This window comes from Marmota flaviventris, chromosome 10 (genome assembly GCF_047511675.1).
Source record: "Marmota flaviventris isolate mMarFla1 chromosome 10, mMarFla1.hap1, whole genome shotgun sequence".
NCBI lineage: Eukaryota > Metazoa > Chordata > Mammalia > Rodentia > Sciuridae > Marmota > Marmota flaviventris.
Genome location: NC_092507.1, coordinates 16,790,097 through 16,811,224, shown reverse-complemented (window position 1 = coordinate 16,811,224; position 21,128 = coordinate 16,790,097). Strand labels below are relative to the sequence as shown.

General features: G+C 37.7%; 1 protein-coding gene across 17 annotated transcripts in view; it reads left to right on the top strand.

Annotated features, from left to right (window-relative positions):
• Luzp1 (leucine zipper protein 1) overlaps positions 1–21,128 on the top strand; it is a 98,664-nt gene that overhangs the window by 57,586 nt on the left and 19,950 nt on the right. For 9 of the 17 annotated variants that reach the window (XM_071617464.1, XM_071617458.1, XM_071617473.1 and 6 more), the window contains 3 exons: positions 7,897–7,995; positions 8,474–8,504; positions 8,676–8,768. The gene's annotated coding sequence lies outside the window, so the exon portion shown is untranslated. Of the gene's footprint in view, positions 1–5,310; positions 5,368–7,033; positions 7,145–7,315; positions 7,379–7,896; positions 7,996–8,473; positions 8,505–8,675; positions 8,769–21,128 lie in introns of those variants that run through there. The other 8 variants (XM_071617467.1, XM_071617463.1, XM_071617461.1 and 5 more) reach the window with 6 other exon arrangements.

Genomic DNA, 21,128 nt, shown 5'->3' with positions numbered 1-21,128 from the left:
TCTAGAGCATGTTTGCATGCTGATGCGCATAAGACTAGAGAAAAATGATGATGATGTTTGTTGTTGTTGTGAGGAATTGGATTCGTAATAAATATGAAAAGTTGTATTTTGTATACTAACAAAAACTGTTTATTTTAACTATAGGGAAAGCAGAATTGTTATCATGTTAGATTTGGAGGTAGGAAAACAAGGGTCCGAATGTTGCTTCTTGATGATGAGTGTTATCAGCTGATGGGTGCTGGAGGTTTACTGAGAGAAGAAAATGTGTGAGAGTTATTTTGGGTTGTGAGAAGGTTGAACCTATTAGGAAAAATGTAGCAGGATTGCTGGCAGCATCAAGATGTGCGTTTGAAGTTTGTAGTGATAAATTTAAATTTAAAATGATACCAGTTGAGCTGGATATGACTGTGCACACCTATAATCCCAGCAGCTTGGGAGGCAGGAGGATTGAGAGTTCAAAGCCAGCCTCAGCAATTTAGCAAGGCGCTAAGCAACTTAGGAGAGACCCTGTCTCAAAATAAAAAAGGACTGGGGATGTGGCTCAGTGATTAAGTACCATGCCGCCCCCGCCCCCTGCCCCCAAAAAAGATACTATTTGATCATACTAGTGGTTGGCTTCTCAATGGCACTTAGCTGCTTTGGTGTGTGCTTGGAGAGTTTCTTAGTTTGGTTCACCCAGGATTAAAGTTTTTTTTTTAATTTTTTTTAGGTGTTGACGGACCTTTATTTTATTCATTTATTTATATGTGGTGCTGAGAACTGAACCCAGTGCTTCACACATGTGAGGCAAGCACTCTACCACTGAGCCCCACAACCCCAGCCCCAAAAGTTTTGAATATGAAAAAGGCGAAGAGGGCAAGTTGATTAAAGGTGTTTGCAAAGGACTGATTGACATAAAGGATGAACATGAAGTGGAACACCTAATCCAGTTAATTAATTCTATCTTCATTTTATGAATAGAAGTACTAGTGCCATGGAGTTATTATAAGGATTAATTTTGTTCATATAAAGTGCTTAGAATGAATGGTGCCTAGAACATGGTAAGAGAGGGTATGTGCCCATTATTGTTGGCTTTTATTACCGTTATCCCTTTTGGACTACAGAACCTGTCTCCTAACTGATCTTTGCATTATTCTTCCTTCCATCTGTTTTCCAAACTGAAGCCAAAGTGATCTTTTTGGAATGTGTTTGTTTCGCTTCTATTTAATACTAAAAGTTACTTATTCTAACTTTTTGGATAAAGATATAAATCCAGAATTTGGCCTCCAAGGGTCTCTGCATGGTGTGGCTTTCTCTGTACCTCTTTAGCTTCCTCTTACTTGTACTTCTGTTTGTTCTCAGTTCTTTTCTCAGCTAAAAGTCATAGATCGACTTTTAGCTCTTCAATTTCACCATGCTCTCTTGTCACGGAACGTTCTCACTAGAGGGAGCCTTCCTAGACCTCCCTGAGTGAGTCCATTTCTATTAAATTGTATTTTATAAAATTTATATTAAATGATAAGATTTTTTTTTTTTTCCTGTTGCTGTATACTATAAATGCCATGGATACAGAGTCTGTTTCAACTCACTGTTTTATCCCTAGGCTAACTTCAGAGTTTGATGTACCATGGGCTTTCCTAAGGGTAAGATTTGATAGAGAACTACCTAGAGAGGTGGTATAATGGAGAGGAGAAAGCAAAATTTATAGCAGAAATAACCTGGGTGAGAATCCGCTTTACCACTTATCTGCTATATGACTTTGAGCCATGTTTTTTCTTCTTTATACAATAAATATGATGGTCTTTATCCGATTAGGGTTACCTTGAAGATTAGTAGGTAATGAAGGCCCTTTTGGTTTCTTTCTCCTTAGGGTGATTATTGTGACTTGCTGTTTAACTACTTTTGCCATACCTGTTATAATCTTTATGGCCACTTGACAATCCTAATCATAGACTCCTTGAGGTTAAAGGGATCCTGCATGTTCCTTTGATTCCGTCATCTTTCTTAAAGCAGGTGAATAATTAACAATTTTAGACATGTGGTTCTGTTGCTAAACCTCACAAACACAGGCTAATTGCAAGGAAGCCTAGTCTCAATTATGGACTACTTGTTAGGAGAAGCAAACAGCAGAGACAGGTGGTGATTCTTTTAATGCCAGTTTTCAAATATACACATTAATCTCAAGTTAGTCTTACCAATTGTTAATTAATAAATGCTCTCAAAGTGCATGAAAGTTCTTAAGTTTTTTCATTCTAATTCCAATCTTTCTTTTCTCTTGTAAATTTTCTTTGGTAAGTGAAAAGAACGTGATACGCAGCAGTGAGATTTTTGGATTCTAGTCTGGTCTCTGTTATTAGTTTTAAAAAAGGGTCACAAGTCACTTAAACCTGTTCACTTATGCATCATATGAGAGATAAGATTATCTGCTTTCTCATCTCAAGGGTTACATAGATTGAAAAGTTATCCTGGGAGAATTAGAAGCACTTTCAGATGCAAGACATTAATTTAGCATCCCTCCATCACAGAGACAGGTTTTGAAGTCTCTGTTACTGATGTATTTAATAATTAATGATGACTTAAAAAAATTCTTTAGAAATTTTGAATAATTATGTAATATTGAGGTAGTATAATAAATCATGTGAATTTACATGTCTGCTTCTGCCTTTTGGGATTTATTATTCATAGTTTCTTCAAGGACAGATGGAGATAACATGAATAGGGATGTTAAACGTGGTGCCATTGGAAAGGACAGTAATATATCATTGTTAAATATCATTTAGTCTGACCTTTTAGTTTTATACATGAAACTGTGACCCAGAGAATATAAAAGACATTTCCAGCAATATTAGTGGTAAAACTAGGGCTGCCATCTTGGTGCTTCACTCTTCGCACAAGGTATTTATACTTAGAGGGCATATTGTCTTGTTCTGTTTTGCACTTGAGTCAGAAACAATCACTCTTAATTCTCTTCTTTCCTTATATGGGGAGATGGGGTGTGGAAGAGGGGATGAGAAAAGGGCTGGCCTTATCAAAACTGATGTGTCTTCTTAGCTTATGTTTCTTCTGTTTGTACTTCGACTGTCCTAAGGTCAAACATAAGTGACCTGAACATGTGAAGTCAGTATTGGTGTTCAGGTTATCTGCTTTACCAACCTCGGTGGCACTGAATTGACTCTTGCCAAGCTGCTGGCACTGTGCAGCTCAGATCTACTGATTGCTCCTACCTGGACCTGCTATCAGTCTGTTTGCCAGATTAGTGGTTCTCTTAAAAAACATACTTATTACTAATCTCAAGTTAGTCTTACCAGTTGTTTATTTTTAAATGCTCTCAAAATGCATGAAAGTTCTTAAGTTTTTTCATTCTAATTCCAATCTTTCTTTTCTCTGGTAAATTTTCTTTGGTAAGTGAAAAGAATGTGATACACAGCAGTGAGATTGTTGGATTCTAGTCTAATTGTTGGATTAGTTTTTAAAAAGGGTCTCAAGTCACTTAAACCTGTTCACTTATTCATCATATGAGAGGTAAGATTATCTGCACAATACCTCTATATCTATCTATCTATCAATCTATCTATTTGTTTATCTATCTATTTATTTATTTTTATGTGGTGCTGTGTATTGAACCCAGTGCCTCACGTATGCTAGGCAAGCCTTATACCACCAAGCCACAACCACAGCCCCTAGATTAGCTTTTTGGTGAAGAGACTGCACAGGGAAGAAAAACCATTAAAGTCCCTCTTGGCATTTTCCCCTGAACAATCTTGAGTGTTGTCTCATCCATTATGGGAGGAAAGCAGTGATTCTTCTTGCTCCCTAACATACAGTGGGACATTAGATTTGCTTCTTGAGACTTTGGGTATTATGGTTATCTTTGGTTTTAATTTTTATCCTGTGCTCTCATTTTCCACCTTCAAAATTATTCTACTTATATCTGCAAGACCCTTGGAAGTTTAATTAGTAGATGAGGGTGGACTGGTCTAACAAAATTGCCACTAAATAGCTTTTCTAATTCTGTGATCTTAAGTTATTCTGTTTCTCCCTGGTATCAAGTTTTCTGATAACATAAAGTTATCACTTTGTACTCTCTGGTGAACAGTTCTAAGAGTGGTTTTTCTAGAGACTGCAGATGGCCCGGAGTTATTTCAGTTTGTATAATTTCTGTTCTTCAAGCTTCACCGACTCTTACCTTTGTCATCTTCATTCTGTTCTAAGCCCATTCATTGAATTTCTCTTCTAAAAGTTTCCATTTTAAAAAACTTTTGATTTCTCTGCTACTTACTGTTGTTTTTCCCTTCATTTTGAGCATGTTTTCTTTTACTTCATTGAACTCAGTTATAATAGCTATGCCTTAACTATTCTTGACTTATCATCTCAACATGTCATCATTTTGAAATTGCCCTCTGGTGATTATCCATGGCCAACAAGCTTAATTTTTCTAGTTATTCATGTAATTTGATATTGTGTTCTGTATATTATGAATGTTATGTGTGGGAACTCAGGTTTCTGTTGATATTTTTATTTGAGCAGGCAGCAGACTGTAAGCTGTATTACCTGTAATAGCTGGCAGTCCAAATCTCAGTCCAGTTTTTGTTGTTGTTGTTGTTATTGTAGTGCTGGCAATTGAACCCACTGAACTATATCCCTGGCCCTTTCATTTTTTGAGGTAGGGTCTTACCAAATTGCCCAGGCCGGCCTTGAATGTTTTATCTTCCTCAGCCGCGGAAGTAGCTGGGATTATAGGCTTGTACTATTTATTGCACCTGGCTTCAATCCAATTCTTTTGTTCTTAACCGAGATCTTTGAATTCTGCTCTTTGTATGCATGGTTCAGGGGTCAGACAGTCTTAGGTAGAATTTGCACACAGAACCTGAGACTCTTCTTCTCTGGTTCTTGTCTTTCCTACTTCCCATTATCTGTGGCTGTTCTGGGCTCTGTCTTCTGGTACTTCAAGACTGAAAGCCTAGGATTTGGTTTTTATTTGAATTTTAGCTGGATACTCTCAAACCAGAGCTCCAAAAAATGAGGAATTATTCATGCCAGTCCCTTCATCCAATTTTCAGCTTCTTTCTAAAATTTGCCAGCTTTTGTTCATTTTTGTATTTTAACTAGTAGTTGTGTCTTGGAGGGTCACACTGGAAACAGAGTTCTCCATAGCACTTACACATTACTGAAGCATTTTGGGAACAAAAGAACTCAACCATGTTCCCATTAACTTGCTTTATAACCTTGGTCAAATCTTCTCTCTGAGACTTACTTGCTCCTCAGGAAAATGAGGCAGTTGAATGGATTCTTTGTGATTGTAAGGGTTCTTTAATCTTGATTTTTGGACAGATCAATCAACCACCACCACCACCACCACCACCACCACTACCATGACCAGAAGTTACAGTAAGCACCAGAAGAGATGCCTGAGGGAAGTGATGAGGTGGATCTCTAGAGTGGAAAGCTCTGTGAAGGGGCAGCACTACAGAATTGGATATTTACAATCATCCTGTGGTTGTGATGACAGAGGCCAGTACATGGAGGATGCTAGAAGTAGATGACATGCATAAGGAAGAAATCGCTTGCTGCTTGCTTCTATTCCTCAGAAATGAGGAGAGAATGTAGACAGTTGAAAAAAAATAAGGATCATTTGGAGTTCCTGTTTGCTTGACTTTGGGCAGTGCATTTCATCCTTTTTTTTAATATTTATTTTTTAGTTGTAGTTGGACACAATACCTTTATTTTATTTATGTGGTGCTGAGGATTGAACCCAGGGCCTTGCATGTGCTAGGCAAGTGCTCTATCCCTGAGCCACAACCCCAGTCCTTCATCCTGTTTTAAAGAGAAAGGCCCCTGGGCTTTAGAAATGTGTCAGTAAATTTGGCAATGGGTGGTGGGTGCTGAGGCAGTAGTTTTCAGTGGAGTCTTACTGTCACCTTTGGGCTATTGAGATGTCAGTGGAGATAGGTCAGATTTTTTTTTTTTAAAGGAAAAAGAATGCACAAAATTTACTTCATGTACTATATGCCTAAGGCATGGGAGTATTAGTGTTCTGGGGCCAGGTTTATGGCACCATTTCTTAAGAGTTCAGATTTTTTATGTAGGAGAGGTTGTAGGCCATGAAGAGGAAGGTGTGTGTGTGTGTGTGTGTGTGTGTGTGTGTGTGTGTATGTAAAGTGGGTGGGGATGTGGTAGAGATGGATGGTGATAGGGGCAGGACAGAAGGCCTGTGAGGTTTATCCTGAAGCTGTTTGAATGGCAATCACAATGTTTTTAAAGGGGGGCACAGGAAGCTGAAGGTTTCCGCACACCCACCCAAGCCATCTTTTGGGTGCTGCCTTCCACATATATTTTTATACTTCTTTTATAGCTGTTTTTATTGTGTATCAATAATTATTATGGCTTCAGGCTTATTGGCTTGAGGGCTCCTTTTGCTCTCATCTTTTAAACCATTTGAAAACAAAACAAAACATTTCTCCATGTTAATTCTATCCTTTTGCCTGGTATGGTTTTGTACATATGTAATCTCAGCAATTTGGGAGGCTGAGGCAGAAGGATTGTAAGGTCAAGACCAGTCTTAGCAACTTAGCGAGGCCCTAAGCAATTTAGCAAGACTCTGCCTCCAAAAAATAAATAAATAAATAAAAAGGGCTGCAGATGTTGCTCAATGGTAAAACACTTTGGGTTCAGTCCCCAGTACCAAAATAAACAAACAAACAAATAAATAAATAAATAAATACTATCTTTTTAGCCCTTTTTAAATTTTTTTTTTTTAGTTGCAGATGGATACAATACCTTAATTTATTTATTATGTGATGCTGAGGACCAAACCCAGTGCCTCATATGCTGGGCAAGCGCTCTACCACTGAGCTATAGCCCCAGTCCTCCCTTTGCTCTTTAGGAGAAAAGAGGCAGGGATGGAGTCTGGGGTGCGTGTGTGTTTTGAAGGTGTGGAAATCACGGTAGTCTGTAGGTATGTGTAAGGGAGGGATAGGCAATCATGATGAAAGGAAGGGGATATTTGAATGTGAAGCTTTTAGATTGCCACTAACTGAGAAGCAACCTTTCCATTCTTTCTCAGGATCACCATAGACAGGAAGATTTGACCCAGATCTCCTATCTCTAGTAACACTTCTCTTAATTCAGCTCTCCTGTAGGTGGCTGCTTGTTATAAAACTGGAGGGTAAGGTTGCAGACATAGAAGCTCTATTTTTAGTTCTAATTGATATCTGGTGGTTCAGGGCTCTTTTGAGGACTGAGAAAAGAGGCAGCAAAATGAGAGTCAGCATGGTGAAGGGGATTTTGTAGTCAGACAGACTTGGGTTTAAATCCTGACTGCCATTTAATTTACTAGGCAAGCTACAAGACCTTGGACAAGTCACTTGACTTCTTGAAATTTAGATTCTTCATGCATATGGTAGGGATAACATCATATTATTGACTTATATAAAACATAGTACCTAGGATATAGTGGATACTCTATAGATGTTTATCTTTTCTAACCCATCTTCCAGAACATCTAATTTTTAGTAGAATCCTAGCTTTACCCCTAAGTAATTGTGTGGCTCACCCTTTCCAAGCTTCACTTTTTTTCCTTACAATATGGACATTTAACTATTGATTTCTGAGATGCTTCCCAGCTGTAAGATGTCATATAAATATTTCAACTACTGATGTATATATAGGCCTGTTAATTTAAAGAAAGACAATTTGGCCCTCGAATCATATCATCTGATAGGAAAGGGGAAGTGTTCTGGGGCCAAACTCCTTTTTGTCTCTTGAGAGACATAGCCAACTTCCTTCATGATCAGGATGTAGACTCAGGTCTTGTCTTTTCTGACATTGTCCTACATGTGAAGGCCTTTGGATCAGCTCAGCCTTGATGTGATTCATGCTTTACCTATATCTCTTCCTTTCTTTTTATATTCTATCCAGGACAAGAGCAATTACCATTGAAAGATAGTGACTGTTTCCAAGACAGCAAACATTGGGGGAGAGCCAGAAGTATGACAGAAAGCTTAAATTGCCTAAATGGTAAGTATTATGTTGTACAGTGAAATCTGGGTATACCAGTAGAATTGGGTGACTTCTGAATCCTCTATAATTTTTTACTATCATAAGGGGAAGGGAGGAAAATCAATATTTGTTAATGACCTGTTGTGAAACAAACACTAGGCTAAGTACTTCACTTATTTTCTTCTTTAATCAATCGACCAATCTGACGAGGATAAAAATCTTGTGGAAGTTGACAATCTTAAGAAGCAGTCCTGAACTGCCACTTACTTAATATTTACTGAATGCCAGGCACTGCCTCACTTGACATACATCATCTCCCTTAATAATAACTCCAGCCCTGTAAAGTTAAGGTTAGTGCTTTTATCATTACCACAAGGAAATGAGCTTAGAGAGGATAAATAATTTCTCCAAGTTCACACAGGTAGTAAATGATAGGACTAGATTTCATATCCCTACTATTTTCATTAATGTTTTTCTTTTGTTTTTGTGGTACTAGGGATTAAACCTAGAGGCCTCAGGCATGCAAGGCAAGTACTCTACCATTGAGCCAAATTCCCAATCCTCTAATGTTTCTCAATAAGAAAGTTACTTTTCTTATTGAGATAGTAATGGACATAACTTTTAAAAAGCCTCACAAAATTAACAGATTAAAGAAACTTTTGATCAACAACTAGTTTTTTTTTTTCTATCCCTTTCAGGATTTCATGTGCCAGTACTTTATTGGCTGGTGTCCATGAGAGCAGTGGAGAACACCAGTGAAATAGGAGTGAGCGAAGTGAGACCTTTGATCAGTGAGTAGCCGAGCAATAGTGGTCTTGGTTGCCACTGGTAGCTAGATGATAGAGAAGAGTTTTCTGGGGACGTAAAGCAATAGGGAAACACATACTAAGTCTGGGACATGGGTACTAGTCACAGGAGTGAATGGACATAAGAAAGAAATCTCAATAAGACCGCTCACTTTCATGTCAACCAACTCCTTGCAGGAAATAGGCACAATTTATTGTGGGAGTAGGAAACTTAAAGGCAAACTCTGGCCCTTCTAAGTAGTTCAGGATTCTTGTTCTGTTCTTTTCCCTGAAACATTCTTCCTACTTCAGGTTATGAAATTAATTTCTGGTTGAGTGAATGGAAGCAAGTCTTTATCTCTCTTTTTGGAGCACCAGTGCTTTCTAATATATGTATTTGGTGAAATTTGGGGGAAAAAGAATCATTTTTATCAACAAAACTTATACATACTAATTTATTCAAAGAATTTTTTTCTATACTGAGACTTATGTTCTGATTATAGAAATCGACCACTTACTACATGCCTAACACAATTCTTGGAACCTATTATACGACAATAAGCAAATAGAAAAAGTCCTTGCCATTATACTCTAATGGATAGAAACAGATAAATAAATGACTAGCCAAATATAAATAAAGAGGTAAATAAATGACATCCACCAAGTGATATGTGTTAGAAAGAAAAAAGGGTGAAGTGATAGTGATGGGGATCTTGGAGGGGTTGCTGCTTTTTATAAGGTACCAAGGAAGGTGTCTGATGATGAAATTTTAAGTTAAGATCTGAAAGAAGTGAGAAGTCCAGCCAGGAAAATATCTGGGAGGAAAGCATCCTAGGCAAAGGGACTGACAGGTGTAAAATTTCTAAGGTGTGGGTTGACTTACTGTGTCTTAAAGACTCACAGGGAAGCCAGTATGACTGGAGAAGAATAGGAAGAGCAATAGGAGATAAGGAAAAGAAGTAACAAGGCCTAGATCATGAACAGCCTGACAGTCAGGGAGACACCTTTGGGGTGCATTTTATTCTAAGTGAAGTGGGACCTACTGGAGAATGTAGAGCAGAGGAGTGATGTCATCTGATGTGCTTTTTCACTTATTCTGTGGTAGAAAATGAGACTATGGAGGGTGAGGAAAGGTCAGCAATGGTAGAAGAAGGGAGACCAGTTAGGAAACTTTTGCAGTAATCAGTAGTCTGGACTAGGGGGTGGTAGTGGTGATTATCCAGAAAGTAATGAATTTTAGACATATTTTGAAGACAGAGTCAAATTTTGATTCTCCCTATAATGATGTTTGATTTATTTGGAGTTAACTGTAGATCATGGGGGCTTGAGAGTGTCATTGGAAACTTGCCAGTGATTCCTGGTAAAATTTTAAAATTGAGCAAAAGATGAGAACACAGTGATCCCTAGAAGGCAGCTTTTGTTTACTAAGTCATGCTAACTAACAACAATTCTTTTTTTTTTTTTCCTTTAAGGTTTGACATGATTTTATTTAAACTATAAAGTAGTACAATTTTATTATAGAAAGATAGCAGATATAAGCCAAAACAAAACAAAAATCACACTATCTAGAGATGATTACCATATTATATACTTTGAGATATATAGAGAGAGCAAGCTCAGGGCATTTCATTTTTGAAATGTTTCCTAGCCTGCAGGATCAGGAATATGCTATAAAGCTTAAATACTAAAATCAGGTGTTTAATGTTTTCACATATGATCCCAACATAAAATGTGGACCTGGCTTTGGAGCTGATTGAACAGTTGACATGCAGGTGTTGTAATACCAATTCATGGATAGTTGTTTATCTAGAGAAGCATTTTTAGTGACATTCTAGAGGACTATTCTTGGTAATAGTTTTTTAAAAAATTTGAATGTCAACTTAGATGAAGATAAGACATGCTTATTAGATTTATAAACTAGACAGTGTAGAAAATATTTTGATAATGGATTGAAACCAAGAAGTTGAAATGTAAAAACAAAATAAACAATAATTTCAGCTAAATCTTATACGGTACTTAATGTGGATCCAGGTACTGGTTTAAGTGCTATATATATACACACACACACATACATACACACACACCATATAACTAATTTATTACACTTACATAATATTTAATTTATATGCTTACATAACCCTATAAGGTAGGTATCAAAGCATAGAGAAATCAAGTGACTTACCCAAGGTCATATAGCTAGTAAGTTAATAAAAATCAGGTTTTGAATTTAGGCTTTCAGTGGCTCCAGAGTTGTCTATATAATAATCTTTAATCATTGTACCATACTGCCTGCAAAAGTAAAGTTATAAGAAGTAAGTTATTTAGGTATTTTAAATTTAACTAGATCTAATAGTTTGAGGAGAAAAGCAGTATGAACCTACAAAACTGGTAGTGTGGCTGCCAGATTAGCGCTTGCAGTCTTGGGCTTCATTATTAGAACTGGATAGACCAGGTCATCTTTCAAATCCACCTCCAATCCTTTTACCTCATTGCTACTGCCCTGGTTTAGGCCCATATCCTATCTCTTGCCTAGACTGTTATAATTACTTCTAGTTTTTCCTAGCCAATGGTCTTTCAGAATGCAGTTCTGATTGTGTTACTTCATACTTAAATTCCTGTTGCCGCAGTCTGGCTGGGCACAATTCAGGAGCCACTTATCAAGCAGGAACAAACTTTATTTTTAGAATGCACATGCTGCACCTCACAGCTCTTCAGGAATTCCCTCAGAGCCCAACTGCCACCACTGTCTCCTCCTGCTCTTGAGGCCGATTGGCTGGGTTGCATGGGCGGAGCCAAAAGAGTCCCCCAATGAGCAGCTCCGGTTTGAAAGGGCGGGGAAACAGCCCAGTGAGCATCACCGCAGAGGAGCCAATCAGCTGGAAGTTTGCTGGGGCCGCTTCTGCTGTGGCTCTCAACATCTCCCCCTCTCTGTTTAATTAAACAACAAGCATGTGGCTTAGGGACCGTGCCTGCCTTAGGTTGTCCAATACTACATATGGTCTTTACCCATCATCGGATGAGCTGACCTCAAGGCGTCAGCCTCCTGTCTTAGGTTGGTACCATTGCAATGGATTTTACCTGTCATTGACTACCGGTCCAGCATACAGCCACACCTGTGGATAGCCTTTGTACCAGTGCTGGGGGGGTGAGGTTCTTTGCCTCACCTCTGTTGGCCCCCAAATTTTAGCTGAACGACCATCACAAGCAGAAGGGAGGAGGATACATCAAGCCAATTGATGGCTCCTTTTGGAAAAATTGTACCACCGATGACACCATCAGCAAAAATACCCCGGCACTACCACAAGTCACTGCACCATCAGATAGTTCACAATGCATACAAGTGATACATAGTCGAGGCAAGTTCTGCAAGCAGTTCAGTGATAGCTATTGCAGAAGCTGTAGTTTGGTTTTATCTTTGTCTTCACTGGTACTGGGATGAAGATAGGAATTCTGGCAATAATGGCTAAAGAAAAAATTATGTAACATTCCAGCAGGCACTAAAAGAAAACAATTTTCTGAACAATTTACATTATACTGAACAGAATTATTAAATATAATGAAAAGGAAAGGTGAAAGTAAACAAACAGATCTGTTAACCTCCTTTTTTGTTCACATATTAAAACAATCCTCAACACCTGTTTACCCAATTTAAATTAAACCATTTAAATGAAGAAAAAATTATTTGGATCCATTTTTTTCATGAGTGCTCGTCATATATGATATATGGACATACGCGCATACAAACATACAACACAAAACACAAGTGTGCACACATAATATAATACATACAACACATAACATAATAGTAAAGGCCTTGTAACTTTTTACAGGTGAAATCTCCATTGCAGTGTTTAAAAACTCCATATTCAAAAAATAGAACTGATCAGCAAAACATTAACCTAGGTCTGTATGAGCTCAAAAAACAAAATAGAACTTCATGATGTGGGAAAGGGCAATAATAAAATAGATACTGAAAAAAGCATCCTGGTTTCATTAGCCTCCAGGTGTGGGAGAACCATTTTCGCAGATGTAAGGATAGCCAAACTGGAGTTCTGGATATCAGCTGTTATGGTTTTGAGCCAAATCATCTTCTTTTTGGTCTGTAGAAATTGCTTTAGTTAGTCTCTGTGGAATCCAGATCGGCTGCTGTTCTCCCTGTGGAAACACACAAACAGAGCCCCGACTCCAGACAATCACTGGGTCAGGACCTTTCCAATGTCCTCTTAGAATATCCTCCCAAAGTACCTTGGGCTTATGTACATTTTTTTGGACACATATGCCTTTTCGCAGCACTAAGCCCTGATGAATCCAAATTTTAAAAGTTTAGAGTAAAAAGGGTTATTTTAAGTTTATCTTTGGGGAATATATACCCCTTCCCAATTCCCTCTTTTTGCTTTAATTAAGTACATTTTAATAGTTTGATGAGCTCTTTCAACTATGCCTTGTCCCTGTGGATTGTATGGGATTCCTGTTATGTGAGTAATACCAAATGATGAGCAAAATTGTTTAAAAGAGGTAGAAGTATAACCAGGGGCATTATCTGTTTTTAACTGTTTTGGAACGCCCACAGTGGCAAAATTTTGTAAGCAATGAGCTATAATATCTTTATTTTTTTCTCCAGCATGAAGGGAGCCCATCAAAAATCCGGAAGAAGTATGAACTGTAACATGCAAATATTTTAGTTTTCCAAATTCTAGCAAGTGTGTGACATCCATCTGCCAAATATGGTTAGGTATCAGTCCTCTAGGATTGACTCCAAGATTAATTTGTGGTAAAAAGTTCACACAATTTTGACAGTGTTTTATTATTTGTCTAGTTTGTTCCTTAGTTATTTTAAAACATTTTTGTAAAGTATTAGCATTGACATGGAACCTTTTATGAAAATTTGTAGCTTCTTCTAGTGTAGAGAAAATATGTATGTCATGTGTAGTTTTATCTGCTAAATCATTGCCCAAACTAAGGGCTCCAGGCAATCCTGTATGTGCCCTGATATGTCCTATAAAGAATGGATCTTTTCTGTCCCAGATTAGACTTTGTATAGTGGAAAACAAAGAGAAAACAGTAGAGGAAGGGGAAATCCTACCAGCATCTTCAAGGGATACTATAGCATTAACTATATACTGACTATCAGAAAAGAAATTAAATACAGAATCTTTAAACATCACAAGCTTGTAATACTGCATTAAGCTCTACCTTTTGAGCTGATTGTTTGGGTACTAAAAATGTAAAAGTCTGATCAGGGGCAACTACTGCTGCTGTACCATTATTTGACCCATCAGTGAATATATTTGAGCATTCATGATAGGTGTTTTTCTTGTCATTTTTGGAAAAATTACAGGATGCAATGCCCAAAAAGACAACAAAGGATTAGATGGTAAGTGGTTATCAAAAGAAACATTAGATTTGCACATGATTATTGCCCAAGTATTTAACTCATTAGCTAACTCATCAATTTGATCCATAGTATATGGAGTAATAATTTTATTGGGAGAAATTCCAAACACTCCCTTTGCTGCTTTTATTCCTTTGAGTATTAATTGTTCTACAGCCTCAGGATACCTAGTAAGAATAGTGTCAGGAGAATAAGATAAATGTATCCATAATAATGGACCTTCTTGCCAAAATACTCCTGTAGAAATATTTTTTGTTGGTAGTACAATTAAATTTTCCAATTAGTTATTTAGGAGTTCTATTATCGTCAACCATGGTCCGTCCACCAAAAATTCAAATACTAGTAGATCAACTCAAATCACTTAACGACTTTCAAAAGTTATTAGGAGACATAAATTGGATAAGGCCTTCTCTAGGCATACCAACAGGAGAGTTGGGACCTTTGTTTGATATCCTAAAAGGTCCATCAGATCCAAATTCACCCCACATGTTAACACCTGAAGCAAGAAAGACATTAAAAATCATTGAAACATATATGGAAAATATGCATTTGGATAGAATTGATATAAGTTTGCCTTTATTATTTATTGCCTTTATGTATTTATTTGCCCCAGCAAACTTCCAGCTGATTGGCTCCTCTGCGATGATGCTCATTGGGCTGTTTCCCCGCCCTTTCAGACCACGGAGCTGCTCATTGGGGGACTCTTGGCTGTGGCTTTCAACACCTGTGTCTAAAATAGGTTCCAAATTTGCTTCCCATGTCCATTTGAAGGTATATCAGTATGTTTTAGAGGGCCTTCATAATGGTGTTCTTTTTCTAATTTGAATTTGTTGACTACATTTAAGAGATTTCATATAAAAGTAGGGGCTGATCTTCCTTCTTAGACACAATCCTTCTAGGCCCCTGACATTTGCTTACATAACTGGCCTGATCTCTGTGATATTTGTGTTTGCAGCCTTTGACATAAAAGCTAAGTATCTTTCCTAGAATGTAGTACCCTGATTTGAAAAAAATAAAAATAAAAAAAAATATCTAAATGTAGTTTAGCCAGTACAGAATACAATAAAACTGTTACAGTCATTTATTTACCAAACATTTTTTAAGGTTTCTACATTAAAACACTACATTTGTTTAATGTTCAGGACAGTAGAAGGAAGGTAACACAGCCCCTGCTTTCAGAGCTGAAAGCCTAGTACAAGATGACAAATATATAAAGTAAATATCATGGGTACAGTGATGGAAGTATTTACAAAATTTAGGATAGTGCATTTCGGCGGGTGGCACAGTTTGAAGGGGCTTGAGAAAAGGTGTTCACCATCAGAATGGCACAGTGAAGGCTCAATATGTTGGGGAGAAGGGAGATGAGGAAATTCTAAGTGTTCCTCAAACATTACGACCTTAGCCTCTGCATTTGCTCCAAGATTTCAAGAGCCTCAAATCAACCTCTCAGACCTTATCAGTTATTTACTTTCCCCTCCTCTTGTGCCTCTCATGTCAGCCAGGCTGACTTACTTTAAGTTCCCCAAATACATTATCCTCCCACCTTCCTTCAAATAAACATTTATTTATTTTAATACCCCCGTGTACTGGATACTATTCAGGTGCTGGTGATACAACAGCACAAATAAGTACAACCTCAAAAGACCACATTCCTTACCTCACAGATCTTACATTCTGGTTAAAAAAAAAAAAAAGCAGGCAATAAACAAATTCACAAGTAATCAGGTGGTTAAATGTGCTAAGAAGAAAAACAAGTAAAATGTGTAATCTTAGAGTTGTCCAAAGTTGGAATGAGTTGTCCTGGGGGGAAGTGAATGTCCTTCCTGTCATTAGAAGTGTTTGAGCAGGAGTTGAATGACTACTTGCTAGATAACTTCTACACTAAGTGGGAGGTTGAGTCAGATGATCTCTACATCCTTTCCAATCTGAAGAATCTCTGAATGTTAGTTGATACTAATCCTGAAATTTGCATGTCCAAAATACATGAATTTGTGATTTCTGGAAAAAAATCACTGAAGCCTAGAATTAAATAGAAACACTCAAGAAGTAGTAGTGAGATAATGCTTTGATGGCTTTTTTTTTTTTTTTTTTTTTTTTTTAAACAACTGCCTTAGGGGTCTGGTCTGACTGCTCCCTCTTGATATTTTTTAAAATATTTATTTTTTAGTTAGAGGTGGACACAATATCTTTTTTTTTTTTTTTTTTTAAATACTTATTTATTTATTTTTTAGTTTTCGGCGGACACAACATCTTTGTATGTGGTGCTGAGGATCGAACTCGGGCCGCACGCATGCCAGGCGAGCGCGCTACCGCTTGAGCCACATCCCCAGCCCGACACAATATCTTTATCTTATTTTTATGTGGTGCTGGGGATCAAACCCAGTGCCTCACCATGGTAGGCAAGTGCTCTACTTCTGAGCCACAACCTCAGCCTCAATGGCTTAAGGTTTTAAAATGGGTAACTAGGGTATGGTCAAAATGAAGTTATTTAAAAATAACACTGTGATTTTTCCTATAGAGGAGATGGCAAACTCACTCTGGCCTGCAGTCCTCCTACCTGATTTTGTAAATAAAGTTTAATTGAAACACACTGTGTCCGTTCACTTGTATATTCTGTATGACTGCTTCACACTACCATGTCAGAGTTGAGTTGTTGAGATAGAGACCTTAGTCCTAAGTTTGTATACTTATATATCAAACTAAAGAAGTGTCCTTACTCCTGCTTTAAATGATTATTGGGAACAGGAAGTGAATCATGGCAGCTGTGTTGGGAGAAGGGGTAGGGCAGGCTGATTATGTTCTATTTTAGACCTTCCTGAATTGCCAGGACAGGAAGAAGAGCCAGTTTCTAAAATTTTGGATAGGACCACTTAGAACCAAGTTCAAGAAATGGCAGAAATGAGCCCTAAATGAATGATGATTGGCATCTTTCTAGTGTGAATTGGAACTAAGTTAGACACTGGTATGAAAGAATTTGGCATTAAGAGATGAGGCTTTCCTTCCCTTTCTTTACTTTCCTATGATTATCTGAGATTAATACAATTTTCTTCCCAGGTGCCACCTTCCAGTGTGTATATATGATGGTAAAATGTGCTAAACAAACAAAGGTTGGGTAAGAAGGCAGAAAGCAGGGGCTGGGGTAGAGCACTTGCCTTACATGCATGAGGCCCTGGGTTCGATTCTCAGGACCACATAAAATAAATAAATAAATAAAGATTGTGTCCATCTACAACTAAAAAATAATAATAAAAAAAAAGAAAGGAGAACATAATTTTAAAAAAAGGCAGGAAGCTGAAGGGTATGTGCTATATTATGTGAGGTGGTCAGGCAAGGCTTCTTTATCATTGCTTTATAATTACCTATTTCTGTCTGATTCCAGAAAGGCAAGGTGGAGGTCTTAATTTTCTCATTCTAGCACTTGGCAAAAATGCTGGGTGTAGGGCTGGGGATATAGCACAGTGGGCTGGGATATAGCTCAGTTGGTAGAGTGTTTGCCTCATGTGCACAAAGCTCTAGGTTCAATCCCCAGCACCACAAAAGAGGAAAAAAAGGAAAGAAAGAAAGAAAGAAAAATGCTGGGTGTATCATAGATGTTTCCTAAATATCTACTAAATAATGAATTTTACCAGGGAGTGAGGGAAGAACCAAGAAGAAAGGAGTCTGTTTCTTCCCTTTGTGGATGGTCTGGGAGGCAGAAAAGCCTTTCTTTCTGACTGTGCTTAGGCTCAAAAGGTCAAAGGTTTCCTTTATTCCTTTATTTATTTTCCTTTATTCCTTTGTTTACCTTGGATAGAAAGAATGATTTTAGCAAGTTGTTATTTAGGAAGATTCTGCCTGGTGTGACTTACCTTAGGTATTCGTAGGACTTTTCAAAATGAATTTAATAACTATTGCATGGTGTTGCTGTGAGTAGGTTGGATTGATATTGTATTTTCAGGGGAAGGAACTCTGAGGCATAGAGAAGAGCCATGAATATTATATAAGTTTGAGGGCCCCCAAATAACGTTATTGTACAGGCTGAAAAGAATAATAGTAATAATAGTTACTGTTATTGTGACTTATGTACAGTGCATTCTATTAGGCCCTGTATATTCCCAAGGATTGCGATATTGCCATTGTATAGATGTGACACTCAGAGAAATAATTTAAGAACATATATAGTAAATAGTGGATCTGGGATTCCTGGACAAACAGATATATGACTGTATAGAAACACTCATCTGTTCCTTTATACCCTTTTGTTGTTACTGGTTTGTATAATTAGAATTCCTCAATGTTTTTGTGGTAATAGGTATTGAACCCAGGAGTGCTCTACCACTGAGCCACTGAGCTATGTCTCCAGCCCTTTTTAAATTTTTATTTTGAGATAGGATCTTGCTAAGTTGCCCAGGATGGCCTTTGAACTTTTGATTCTCTTCTTTTAGCCTCCCAAGTAGCTGGGATTATAGGTGTGTGCTACCAAACCTGGTTGAGAATTCCTCATTTTATAAAAATGCTGAAGACTTTGTAGAGAGGTGATTCTGCATAATGGGAAGAATACTGGATATTGAAAGAAGACTACTGAAGTCTTTGGCTATAGAACTCTTTCTTCAATACAGTCATATGTGAGCTACCCAATATGGTAAAAGTCAAAAATCAAATTAGTTGACTTAAGTGAGAGAAAGAGCCTGTGGCTCATCCTGCTTAAACCTTCTCCCCTGCTTTTTTTCCCTCAGTAGTCATCCTGAAAGGGTTCACTGAATCTAGTTTGAAAACTAGTGGACTAAGTGATTTTTAAAATAATAATAATAATTATTATTATTATTATTATTTGCAGTTTTGGGGATTGAACCCAGAAATGTTCTACTACTGAGCTGCATCCCCAGACTTTATTATTTTTGGAGACAGGGTTTTGCTAAATTGTTGAAGCTGGCCTCGAATTTGTGATCCTCCTGCCTCAGCCTCCCATGTTGCTAGGGTTACAGGAAGGTGCCACTATGTCTGGCTGCTAAATGATCTTTGTTCTGAAATTGCATTTTGAGGAGTGGAGGAAGACCCAGAAATATTTTCTGCTTTTTTTAAAAAAATTTTAGTTGTAGTTGGAAGTAATACCTTTATTTTACTTATTTATTTTTATGTAGTGCTGAGGATTGAACCCAGGGCCTCGTACATGCTAGACGAGTGCTCTACCTCTAAGCTACAACCCCAGCCCTATTTTCTGCTTCTTATCTGTCACATGGTCCAGTAACTACAGCTGGACAGTGATTATTGAGAGAGTGGTGTGGTTTTGTTATTTTTGTCCTGTTTCTATAGCATAGATATTTAAGCTAGAAGGGGGTGTTATTTAGATTAAGATAATGTGCAAGTGATGCAGGGTGGAATCTTTCAGAACATTCCCACAGGATCTGATGTTCTATGCTGTTTGTATCCACTCTTGCTGATGGTTTTCTCTTTTGTAATCCATGAGCAGTTCCTTGACATTATTTTTAATATTTTCTGTTAATGGTCAGTGCCAAAGGGCTGATCAACCATTTCTTAATTAGGAAGCTCATTCAGCCGTTCAATCCTCAAATTGAAAGCATTTATTATGAGCTAGGGCACTAAGAATACAGTGGTGAATAAGCAGGCAAGCTGGGAAAATAAAATGAATAAATAAAACTTGAATACATTTTGATAAATGCAGTGATGGGATGGATACAGAAGACTAAAAGCAAGAGAGGCCCTGATCCTGGGGCCCCAGAAAGGAGGAGTGCTACAGGAGCTTATCTAAAGTAGGATCTGAAGAAATAAGAAGGCATGAAGCTTACCACCCAGAGATGAGAGAGCACAAGAACAGAGCTGATGCCATTGAAGGCCAGGCTGAAGAGGTGTAGGGCCTGTGCCATTTTGGAGTTGGACTTCATCCTGGGAACAATAAGGACCTTCAAAGAATTTAATGTAGAGTAGCAGTATTCCACTGTGTCTGGCTGCTTAATGATCTTTAGCTACCTATGTAATACCTGCTTTCTCTTCACAGTTCTAGGATTTTCTGTATTTTGCTTTTTCATTTCTTATGTTATGCTGGTTGATTTCCATTACTTAAGAGTCTTGAACAGGATGCGTAGAATTGGCAGTGACCAAATCAGTAAAACTGGACTCTTCTAATTCAGAATTTATAGATGGGACTGTACTAAAATTTAACATTTTCTTCTTTTGAAGAAAGGATTGTCCATGAAAACTCTCTTATAAACTAGTTAAAATAAGATGTGTTGAGGGGAATGTAACAGGAGGAGGATAAACTGGGGGTTTTTTGTTTTGTTTTAGTTTTGAGACAAGTCTTCCTTACTATGTTGTCAGGCTGGTCTGAATTTCTGGACTCAAGTGATCCTCCTGTCTCAGCCTTCTGAGTAGCTAACTGGGATACATGTGTGTACCACTTGGCCTAGCTGTTTTTTTTTTTTTTTTTTTTTTTAAATAGCCTTATTAAGATATAATTTGATGGTTTTAGACATATTTAAAGGATATGCTGTTTTAAAGTACTTTTAGACATAAATACTAGTTGTCTTATCATAACAGTTGTGTCAATACAAATCCTTTATCTTTCTACTCATTTAAAATTGGTTTATGGCCCACACTTAGTTTGGTCCCCACCCCTCCACTCTGTGTATAAATTGGTCTGGCTTTTGCTGTGCCACTAGGCAGAAGGCCAAAGGCAAGAGTTTTGTATGTGGCACTCAAAAGTAGGAGATGTGATTGGAATAAGGGAAAACATTTCTTTATATAAATATGCAAACAAGTTATTCTTCATTTTTGGAAAATGAGGAAGCACATAGACTGGGGGAGGGCAAGAGGTGAGGTGGAGGCAGGAAGGGTGCCGTGTTTGGTATTCCCAAGGCCTCCAGGTCTTGCTGTTTATAAGAGCTGAGCTGGTGCTCCATCTGGTGGCTCTGGGCTTAAAGTGCAGCCAGTAGACACAGACATGTTCTTGAAGGTAGAAAGGATTGGCATTTGGCATT